The sequence below is a fragment of the Mesoplodon densirostris genome, chromosome 3, assembly GCF_025265405.1.
Source record: "Mesoplodon densirostris isolate mMesDen1 chromosome 3, mMesDen1 primary haplotype, whole genome shotgun sequence".
In the NCBI taxonomy this organism is placed as follows: domain Eukaryota; kingdom Metazoa; phylum Chordata; class Mammalia; order Artiodactyla; family Ziphiidae; genus Mesoplodon; species Mesoplodon densirostris.
This window is the reverse complement of record NC_082663.1, coordinates 170553945-170565033: the sequence shown is the minus strand read 5'-3', so window position 1 is coordinate 170565033 and position 11089 is coordinate 170553945. Positions and strand designations below refer to the sequence as shown.

Genomic DNA, 11089 nt, shown 5'->3' with positions numbered 1-11089 from the left:
GGAATTGATGCCTGCTAATGTAGTTTTAAATGTTCCCCAGGTTCTTCTAAGGTAGCCAGCCTGGCACCTGTATTTGGCAACCACTGAAGCATTCTGGCTTGTCTTTTTAAGTTACTTCATTTCACATAGTACAGAATTCAAATTTTCAGAGTAAAAATACTTCTTTCTCATCCTTCTCTAGCCACTTATCTTTCATCTGTGGAAGAAACCAGTGTAGATAAGATTCTGGCATGTTTTTGGAGGCATTCTACCTATATCAGAATATAGTCTCCTGACATACGTATTCGTGTTCATACTCTCACCATACTTTCTTTATTTACATAGCGTAACATAATACATTTTTCTGCACTTAGTGGTTTTTTTTGTTTTTCATTTACTATGCCTTAGAATTTATATAGTTACAAAGCATGTCTTTTTTTTCCTATTCATTTTGAAATTTCAGTCATTCAGAAAAGTTGTCATAATACCATACAGAATGCCTGTAATCCCTTTTTCCGGTTTCCGCAATTGTCAGCATTTAGCTGTATTTTTCCTATCATTTTCTCTTTCTCTTTTTTACATATATACACAGGATACATGTATTTTCCCCTGAACCATTTATTTTATTTTATTTTATGTTAAAAAATTTTATTTATTTATTCGGTTGTGCTGAGTCTTATTTGCAGCAGGTGGGCTCCTTAGTTGCAGCTCGCTGGCTCCTTAGTTGCGGCATGTGAACTCTTAGTTGCGGTGTGCATGTGGGATCTAGTTCCCTGACCAGGGATCAAGCCCAGGCCTCCTGCATCGGGAGCACGGAGTCTTATCCACTGTGCCACCAGGGAAGTTCCTCCCTGAACCATTTAAGAGTAAGTCATGATGCCTAATCACCTACTTAGTATATAAACTTAAGGGATGTTTTTTAAAAGTAAGAATACATGTCCACATATCCCATAATGTAACCATCAAAGTCAAGAAGTTAACATTGATACAATATTATCCTCTAATTCATAGACCCTATTCACATTTCATCAGTTGTCCTAGTGATGTCCTTTGTAAGTCTGTCCAATCCAAGATTACTCATGGCATTTGTTACCATCTTGCTTCGGCTTCAGTCTAGAATAGTTCCTTAGTCTTTTTTTCTCTTTCACAACTTGACATTTTTGACATCATGGATTCACATCAATGCCTCCAATTCTAGTGTTGCTCCACAGGGTTTATTTTAGCTTCCCTCTTCTTGTATTTGTAGTTCCTTTTCTCTGACAATGAGAAACCTAGCTCCCATTATTTTCAACATTCAAGTCATCTATAAGAGCCATTCTTCCGATCACACCAAGTCCCCCCTGCTCCCCCCCTTACCCCACAGGCTTCTGTGAGCCAGTTCAGCATTCCTGACCCCTGGGCCATGGCCCTGATGCCAGTGACCATGTGGGCCACTGCACCTGGTCGAGGACCTTCTCCCAGCCCACAAGGCACTGCATCAGCAGCCCTGCAGTCCACCATGTACCAGGAGAGCACCAAAGAGAAGCAGCTAGGTATTCTTTAATGGCTGCATTTATTCCCTTGTATCAAGTGAATGAATCACAGTTTCTTTAATCAGTTTCTTACTGATGTGCTTTTTTAAAAATTTTATTTATTCATTTTTGGCTGCGTAGGGTCTTCGTTGCTGCATGTGGGCTTTCTCTAGTTGCGGCGAGTGGGGGCTACTCTTCGTTGTGGTGTGTGGGCTTCCCATTGCAGTGGCTTCTCTTGTGGAGCACGGGCTCTAGGCACGCGGGCTTCAGTAGTTGTGGCTCATGGGCTTAGTTGTTCCGCGGCATGTGGGATCTTCCTGGAGCAGGGCTCGAACCTCTGTCTCCTGCATTGGCAGGCAGATTCTTAACCACTGTGCCACCAAGGAAGCCCCCTTACTGATGTGCTTTTGAATGTATGGAATCTTTAGTCTTGTGCCTTTTTTTTTTAAATTGAAGTATAGTTGATTTGCAGTGTTGTGCCAGTCTTTGCTATACAGTGAAGTGACTCAGTTATTTGTGTGGAATCTTTAGAGCATGCTTTTCGTGAGCTCATTGTCTAAAACTTTCAAGTTTGTGGGACTTTTTATTCTATTGAATGTCCACAGATTATACCTGTAAGCTGACAAGTATATGCTACAGGTCCTGAATGTGTATCAGTCTGTGAAGTAGGAATGAATTCAGAAAAAATTCATTACCAAAATAGGAATACTCCTTGAGATATGGACCTGAATGTGTGAGGAAAAGAATGCATCCTAATCAGACTGTTTTTATGTTACATGCTTAAACTAACACTGTCCTACCTCAAAGTACTTGCTTATTTTGCATGGGTTTTAACACGAAATAATCATTTTAGCTACTTTCAGAAGGAAGGAAGGAAACATCCAACTTGCCAATGTTGCAAAACCTTTGGAATAAATTACTGTTGAAGTCTAAATTAAATCCTATCTCTTTGAAAACCATATCATTAGTAGTACTTTGCTACAATGAACATACTTTTATATTTAGAAATAAAATTTTGAAAAATTGAAAATAATGTAAATTATTTTTATAACCTGTTTAGCCTAACAACTTCTGAAATTTCTATATTTTGCCACACAGATGACACGATACGTGAATTTATATGCATGTACTTATATATCTGGAAATTGGATAAATTAAAATTCATATATTTACTTGCAGATGATTTATATCAAAAGATGGCCGTGAAATTGCTCAGCTCACACTCATGATTGTTTGCTTTCTGTGGTCCCCATCTCCAATCTAATTTTTGAGAAACATAGTACATGTTACCGGGCAATTCCAATTTTTCTGTACTTTGTTATAGAACTCAAAAAATATTACCTTTGAGGCCGTTCTTGCTTTCTGAGGTGGCCTACACTCTGTCTGTGGAATGTGTTTCTCTCTAAATAAATCCACTTCTTACCTAAAAAAAAAAAGTTACCTTTAAAATGTAAACTTGACTTAGAGGCTTCAAAACATCTTATTATGAGATGCTAAACTTATTCAGGAGAGGACAAACACTTGGGTATGTTGAAGGGTGGGGAATAGTTTCTTTTTCTCCTTATACTGTCTCATGCCAGACTTTATATGCTTGGTACATAATAAGTCATTGGATAGTTGAAAGAGGGATGAGGGTTCTTGCATTCAGAACCAATGTTCTTCTGTAGTTAGAATTCACACTGAAACTAAAGGACGAGGATGGATGATGGAAAAAAATATGTGCTATATGAGCTGAGACCATATGAGATGGCACCAGTTTCTCTCTGGTTTGATAACATGTCTCTCAGCAGCCTGAGGGATAGTCATCTTTCATAATGTCAACCTCTAAACATTCTTAAGTTTTTAATGACTAATTTCAGATCCATCATTCATGATCCACTTAACTCTGCCAAGCCAATTTAATCATTTTCAGCTACAGAGAGGTTTATCAGGCCCAGGTTATTTATTTAAAATCTTGAAGGGTTAAGAAATCTAGATGTGAACTTTGGTGAATAGATTGGGTTTTATCCCAATCTTAGATTTTTTTTAAAAAAGTATTTTTAGGGCTTCCCTGGTGGCGCAGTGGTTGAGAGTCCGCCTGCCGATGCAGGGGATACGGGTTCGTGCCCCGGTCCGGGAGGATCCCATATGCCGTGGAGCGGCTGGGCCCGTGAGCCATGGCTGCTGAGCCTGCGCATCCAGAGCCTGTGCTCCGCAACGGAAGAGGCCACAACAGTGAGAGGCCCATGTACTGCAAAAAAAAAAAAAAAAGTATTTTTAATGGTGAAAAAAATCTTACATGCAGAGGGTGCATAAAATGTATGCACAGTTTAAAGAATAGTGATAAACACTTACGTACTACCACCCAGGTTAAGAAATTGAACACTGCAGGTATCTTTTTTTTTTTTTTTGCGGTACGCGGGCCTCTCACTGTTGCGGCCTCTCCCGTTGCGGAGCACAGGCTCTGGACGCGCAGGCTCAGCGGCCATGACTCACGGGCCCAGCCGCCCCACGGCATGTGGGATCTTCCCAGACGGGGGCACGAACCTGTGACCCCTGCATCGGCAGGTGGACTCTTAACCACTGCACCACCAGGGAAGCCCTGCAGTTATCTTAAAAGCTCTCTGTATGTCTTTCTCCTATTGTGCCTGTATTAATTAGGGCTCTCCAGGGACACAGAACCAATATGATGTATATATATGTAAAGAGAGATTTTTATAAGGAATTGGCTTATGTGATGGTGAAGGCTGGCAAATTCAAAATCTGCATGGTAGGCCTGCAGGTCGGAGACTCAGGAGAACCGGTGTTGCAGTTTGAGTCCGTAGGAGGTCTGTGATAGAATGAGGAAGAGCTGATGTTGCACATGAAGTGTGAAGGCAGTCCCTCTCTTGCTCAGGGGAGGCTGGTCTTTTTGTTCTATTCCGGCCTTCAACTGGTTAAATAAGGCCCACCCACATTATGGAGGGCTTTACTCAGTGTCCACTGATTTAAATGTTAATCTCATCCAAACGGCCTCACAGAAATACCTAGAATAATGTTTGCCCAAATATCTGGGTACCCTGTGGCCTAGCCAAATTGACACACAAAATTACAAAATTATACACAGTGCCGGTTCTCCCTCCAGAGGTAACCATTATCTTCACTTAAAAAAATTTTTTTATATTGTGATAAAATACACATAAAAGTTACCATCTTAACCATTCTAAAGTGTACAGTTCAGTAGTATTAAGTACATTCATCAAGAAATTTCCGAAACTTTTCATCTTGCACAACAAACTATACACATTAAACAACAACTCATCCCCTCCTCCTCCAGCCCTGGGCAGCCACCATTCTACTTTCTCTATGAATTGGACTATTCTAGGTACCTAATATAAATGTAACCATACAGTATTTGTCTTTTTGTGACTGGCTTATTTTACTTAGTGTGATATTCTCAAGATTCATCCATGCTGAAACATGTGTCAGAGTTTCTTTCATTTTTAAGGCTGAATAATATTCCATGTTTGTATGTACACATTTTGTTTATCTGTTCATCCATTCATGGATACTTGGGTTGCTTCCATTTCCTGGCTATTGTGAGTAATGCTGCAGTGATTATGGGTGTCAAATAGCGCTTGAACTCCCTGCTTTCAATTCTTTGAGGTGCATCCTCAGAAGTGGCATTGCTGAATCATACAGTAGTTCAATTTTTCAATTTTTTGAGGAGTCACCGTATTGTTTTCCATAGTGGCTGCACCATTTTACATTCCCACCAACAGGGCAAGGGTTCCAGTTTCTCCACAGCCTTGCCAACACTTGATATTTTCTGTTTTTCTGATAGTAGTGATCCTAATGGGTGTGAGGTAGTATCGTGACTCTTGAATTAGTCACTATCTTGATTGTCTTTATTTACAATTTATGTATGCATCTCCAACTGTATATTATTTAGTTCTGAAAAACGGATAATAAGCACACAGCCAGGGAAGAAAAGGATAATATTGCTACTGCAAAGTGACAGCTCCCAGGAGATGATTTACTGAATGTCTCTGGCTTCAGCTTTCCTGCAAGTGTACAGTGGGCAATGGCGCGAATGAGTCTTGGGAAAAGTGGACCAACGACTCTTGTGTAGGTCTGGAAGGCCAGTAAGAATGTGGTAACAGGGACTGGCTTGCTCTGTGTTTTCTGCTTCTAAGCTTGCTGTGGCCTACTATCTAGCTGCCAGAGGTAGGTAGCTCTTATTCTTTGGGGTTAAGATGAAGATACCCACCAATTCCAGGCTTCACAGCATAAAGGGCAGAGCAGAAACAGAACAAACTGGGACAGACTCATCTGACAGTCTCAGGTTTAAAACAAAGATGATAGGATTGCAAACACCATCTTGGAGATAGCTCTCAGCTTACTCTCTTTAGTCACTTTGCTCCCGTCTGGACTTACTGCCCTGTGTTTTCTGATCTCCCTTCTCTATTGTCCTGGAATTTCCTTTGTCTCTCCTGTGTTGAGTCTCCTGTTTCCTGCATTTCATTTCTGTCACTTTATTGTGCTTTCTAGCTGTGGTCACACATCCTTCAGTGGCTTCCTGAGAAAGGGTCTATAAGGGATAAAAATGTTGAAACTTGACCCCCTGGGTATAAAATGTTAACAGGGGAAACATTTCCCCCCAGAATGTTGGAGACATTGTTCCATTGTTTGTGCTTCCAATGTTGGTATTGGAAAGTCCAGAGCCAGTGATTTTTTGTCCTTCATATGTTTCTTTTCCCCCTCGCTAGAAGCTTATTGAATCTTCTTTTTATCTTTGCTATTCTGAAATTTTACAGTGGTGCCCCTTGTTGTAGGTCTATTTTCATTCATTTTGCTTAGCCCTTAGCCCATTCAGTCTTTAAACTTAAAGCCTTCAATATTTCATTACTATCTCCTCCTCTCCATCTTCTTTTTCATTGTACTTTATGGATATCACGCCTCATAATCCGATTGTGGTAGGCCAAAAAATGCCCCCTGCCCAACTTGCCCATGTCCTAATCCCCAGAATCTGTGAATGTTACTTTATGTGGCAAAAGAAACTTTGCAAATGTGATTGAGAATAATGAGATGAGGAGATTATCCTGAATTATCCTGATGGGTTCAGTGTAATCACAGGGTCCTTTTAAGAAGGAAGCAGGAAATTAAGTAGTAGATGTGATAATGGAAGCAAGAGATGGGAGTGATGCAAGGAAGAGGTCACAGGCCAAGGAACGTAGGCAGCCTCCAGAAGCCAGAAAAAGCAGTATGGAAACAGATTTGCCTCTAGCACCTCAGGAAGAAGCATGACCCTGCCAACACCTTGGTTTCGGCCTAGTGAAACTCATTTCAGACTACTGACCTCCAGAACTGAAAGATAATAAATGAGTGTTGTTTAAGCCACCAAGTTTGTGGTAATACGCTACAGCAGCAGTAGGAAACCAATAACTGATCCTCTGATTTTCATCTCTATTTTTTAATTCTTTGTCTTTTTAGTATTCTCATTCTGGGAGGTTACGTTAACTTTAAAAAAAATTTTCCCCACTTCTACTAAATTATTCTTTTTGTTATCATCTTAGTTTCCAAGAACCTGTGTTCTCTCAATGTTTCCTTTTTAAAAAAGCATCACTGTTATGTGTCATGGATGTATGGACTGTGTTATCTCTTTTTTATTAATGATAGTTTTGTTTTAGTTTTTTGGGGCTGCAAGGTATGTTTCCTCCAAACTGCTTTTATTTGACTGATTGTGCTTAGTCTGTTTTCTTCTCTGTTAGAGGCTTTGCTAAGCTGTCTGGTAATCCTTGGCTGTCTGATCATGATTGAGAACGAGACACTGAAAGGCTAATTGGAACTGCTGAGTATCTGTGTGTAGGAAGATTGTCCTGTGTATTGTAGGATGATTAACAGCACCCTTGGCCTCTCCTTACTAGACACCAGCCACACCCCTCCAGTCTTGACAATCAAAAATGTTTCCAGACATCGCCAGGTATTCCCTGGGAGCAAAGTCATCCCAAAGGAGAACAACTAGTCTAGGACAATGTCAGTGCTTCCCGGCAGCTGGGGGAGCTCCCAATGTCATTATTTTCAGGTTTTTCCTTCTGGGCAGGTCAGATTCCTCAGAAAAGGGTCTTCCAGTCCCCTGCTTGGAGGGCAAAGGTTTGACTGCCAGTGGTCTGGTGACTGGTTGGAGAAGAAGCCTGAGATCTATATTATTAAGCCGTTTCAGGGAGAGTGAATCAGAGAGAAAGTTTTATCACAAAAGAAGTGTTGCCAGAGGGATTAGAGCACTAAGTACATCAGCACATCACTGCCTTTAAGCTCCCTTGAGATGCTGGAGATAGAAGGGCCAAAAGGGTGACCCGAAGGCGGTACTCATAGCCTCCAGGGACTCTCTCATACCATCCTTTTCCTACTGAGATTAATACCGTTTAGAGAGTCCATGATTAGTAATGTAGAGGGCCACTGTTAGAGAGCCAAGTTTATCTTTTACATAATAGGCTTTTTTTTTTTACATAAATTTCACTTTATTTAAAACATATGAACGAGCGTATTTCAAATCACACTAAACATAATAAATATATAACTAGCTTTGTTAAAAATCTGCAGTATACCTTCAAGAAAAGGCTAAACTTCCAATGCCAACTGTATATGAGACAAAATTAAATATTTACAATAATCAGTTTCCTAAAAGCACTATTTTTAATACCTATAAGAGGAAACTCATTCTAGTGCTTTGTTTCCATCGAAACGTCTATACATTCCTTTATTCACAGAACCAGGTGCTTCTGTTACTAAAGATACATATCCAAAGCTTTTATACCCTTTTAAATAGATTTAACATTTTAGCTCTTGGCGGGGAGGAACAGGGAAGCCCAAACAACACAGACCATCTTAAATTATTAGAGATGATTGAATTTATTTGTTTGTTTGTTTGTTTGTTTTTGCGGTATGCAGGCCTCTCACTGTTGTGGCCTCTCCCGTTGCGGAGCACAGGCTCCGGACGCGCAGGCTCAGCGGCCATGGCTCACGGGCCCAGCCGCTCCGCGGCATGTGGGATCCTCCCAGACCTGGGGCACGAACCCGTGTCCCCTGCATCGGCAGGCGGACTCTCAACCACTGCGCCACCAGGGAAGCCCGAGATGATTGACTTTATAACACACCCTGTTTCAACTCAGATGTGAAATTTGATGAACATGCTAATGAAAAACAAAAAAATCCCAGTTCACGTGTCTAAGGTAAGTCATCCTTCTCTACGTGAGAATTTGTGTAGATCGAGGAGGATCCACTATAGCAACCTTCCTGTGATCCAGACCTTGATACCACGCTCCACTTCTGATCTGTACGTTCTCTTCCAACCTGATTTGGCTTAGATTCTTCAGGGCTTATATTTAGTACATTGATTGAACTGTGTTCAGATACACAGGAACGTGTCTGGCAAAAGTCGGAAGTAGAAGCAGAAGCAGGAAGAGATTTAATAAGTTTAGACTTGCAAACTGGAGACCCAGTAGGCACACCGTGAGGTTTCTTTTGCCGTGGCCTCCAGTGTACTCTAGGGTTGTCCCGATCAGAACTTCCTGAGAACGCACTGAAAAGTTTCACATTTTCTGAGTTCTGGTGGTCATAGGTAGTCATATTTAAAAACTGTTGGTTTAACCAACTGGCTCGCTCTTCTTCAAATGCCTTTCTCTCCAATCCTAGGCGAATAGCTGCTTCTGTAAAGCTTAGTCTTTCTTTCTCGAAATTCTTCTTTTGCTCTTTAAATAGGGACCATTCTTCTTTGAGGCGTTCCTTTTCTTCCAACAAGTAACAGTCTTGTAGCAGTGAAGCGGTGTCATCATCACATGCAGTAGCGAGCTGCTGCTGTAAAAGTTGCTGCTGAGTTTTAATCATTTCTTTACACTGTTGAATTTCTAACTCAAGTTTTTTTCAGTTTCTTGTTCATGGTCTTGTCATGAGATTACATCTTCATCATTAAAACCTTCTAGGTGTACCTTTGAAACTTGGTTATCAAGTTTTTCTACGTGACTTTTCAAAATTCTCCACTGTTTTCTGATGCTGTTGGTAAGCTGCTCTGTCACAGTTTCACAGGAAAGGTGAAACATACTCTCTCTTTTCAGTTTCCCAGCATCTTCAATATCAAGGATAACAGTTCCTGTACTATCATCTGCTCTTTCTCTAGGTTTCTGCTTTTAGGGAGAAAGAAGAGAAATTATTTCCTTTTTCATTTGCTGAAAAACCTTCTTAAGTTCAGCATTTTCCATTAGGATTTGTTTCTGACAATATTCAAGAGAATTTTTTACATTTCATTTTCATTCCTGGCTTCAGTTTTACCCGTCCTCCAGGAGTCTCTTTTTCCATTAGCTCTCCCCACGTAATTTAAAACTTCCATAGCTAGTTTTTTATCCTTCTTGTTCATAACAAGTTGATGTAGACGTTCCTTTAGTTTATTATATTCACAGTCTTTTCTCTTCATATCATGATTATATTGAGTAGCTTGACTTACAATGATATTTTGTAATTTCTGCACCTCATCTTTCTCATTTTTCAGTAGCTGATGCAAATTCCTATTCTTGCATTGTAACTGTCTGTCTCTCTCCTGAAGATCAGTCATTTCTGTCCTGGAGGTTTCCAGTTGTTCCTTAAGTTTTGCATAGCAGTTCTGCAGATGGTCCATATCACTTCCCCGTTTGAGATTCTGTGTTTCCACATTTTCCTGGGCTAGAAGTTTCTTCCGCTGAGTACAAGTAGCTCATTCATACAATTTAAAACAGCAAGTATATTTAATTCTCTCTTTGTCTCTTTACCTTTGGATTCTTCATATAATGAAGGAAAACCGAAAGTAGTCAATTCCTGATCAAGACATGAAATACTTTGTTCAATATTCTCTTCTGTGCAGAAGGCACTAAAAAAAACGTGCACATTTTTTGATAAAGGTATTGAAGAACATAGCACTTGCTGTGAGTATAAACTTGATGGAGACATCTTTGTTTCTGAGGCATATTGAGAGATATTTTTGCTTTCTGAAGACAGGCCTCGATCTGTAACAGTCATCCAATCTCCCATAGCAACCGCCAGAGCCAAGATACCTGAGGAACCAGTTCAGCGGTGAAACATTCAGCCCAGCTGCTGTCACTCTACTATGTAGGCATCACAGCCCCTGGGTGCGGCGGAGACGCACCGCTCGGCTGTCCTAGACCTGCTCGCACAGCCCCCGAGGGCCCGCACAGGCAGCCTACATAATAGGCTTTCTTAAGGTGTGCAATTCATCCAGTAGAGACCTCGACCCAAGATACTGAACTCCTCGCTAGATTATGTTAGTGCTCCCACACAAAGTCCTGAAGTTAGCATTCAGCTTTCATACATTCACTTATTCCTCCTGTCTTCAGTGTAGCACCTCCATCCTCAACCTGCCCATCTCACCTCCTGTACTCCACTCCAGAAATCATCTGTGTTAAAAGATTATCCAGAGGATAGATGTTCAGAAATCTGGAGGTGTTGGGGAGAGGATCTGGGAATCTAATTTCACTCATTTCTCTTTACGCTCTTCCTTCCCTTTCACCCAAGATTTGGAGGTATCTGGTCCTGAGTCTTTTAAGGATTTTCAGAGTAAACTACTTTGGTTCTCAGCTCTCACAACCACTGGC

At 40.8% G+C, this 11089-nt stretch overlaps 1 pseudogene; it reads right to left on the bottom strand.

Annotated features, from left to right (window-relative positions):
* Window positions 1-8675: 8675 nt before the first annotated feature.
* Window positions 8676-10508, bottom strand: LOC132485943 (afadin- and alpha-actinin-binding protein-like; annotated as a pseudogene).
* Between the last annotated feature and the right edge of the window lie 581 nt (window positions 10509-11089).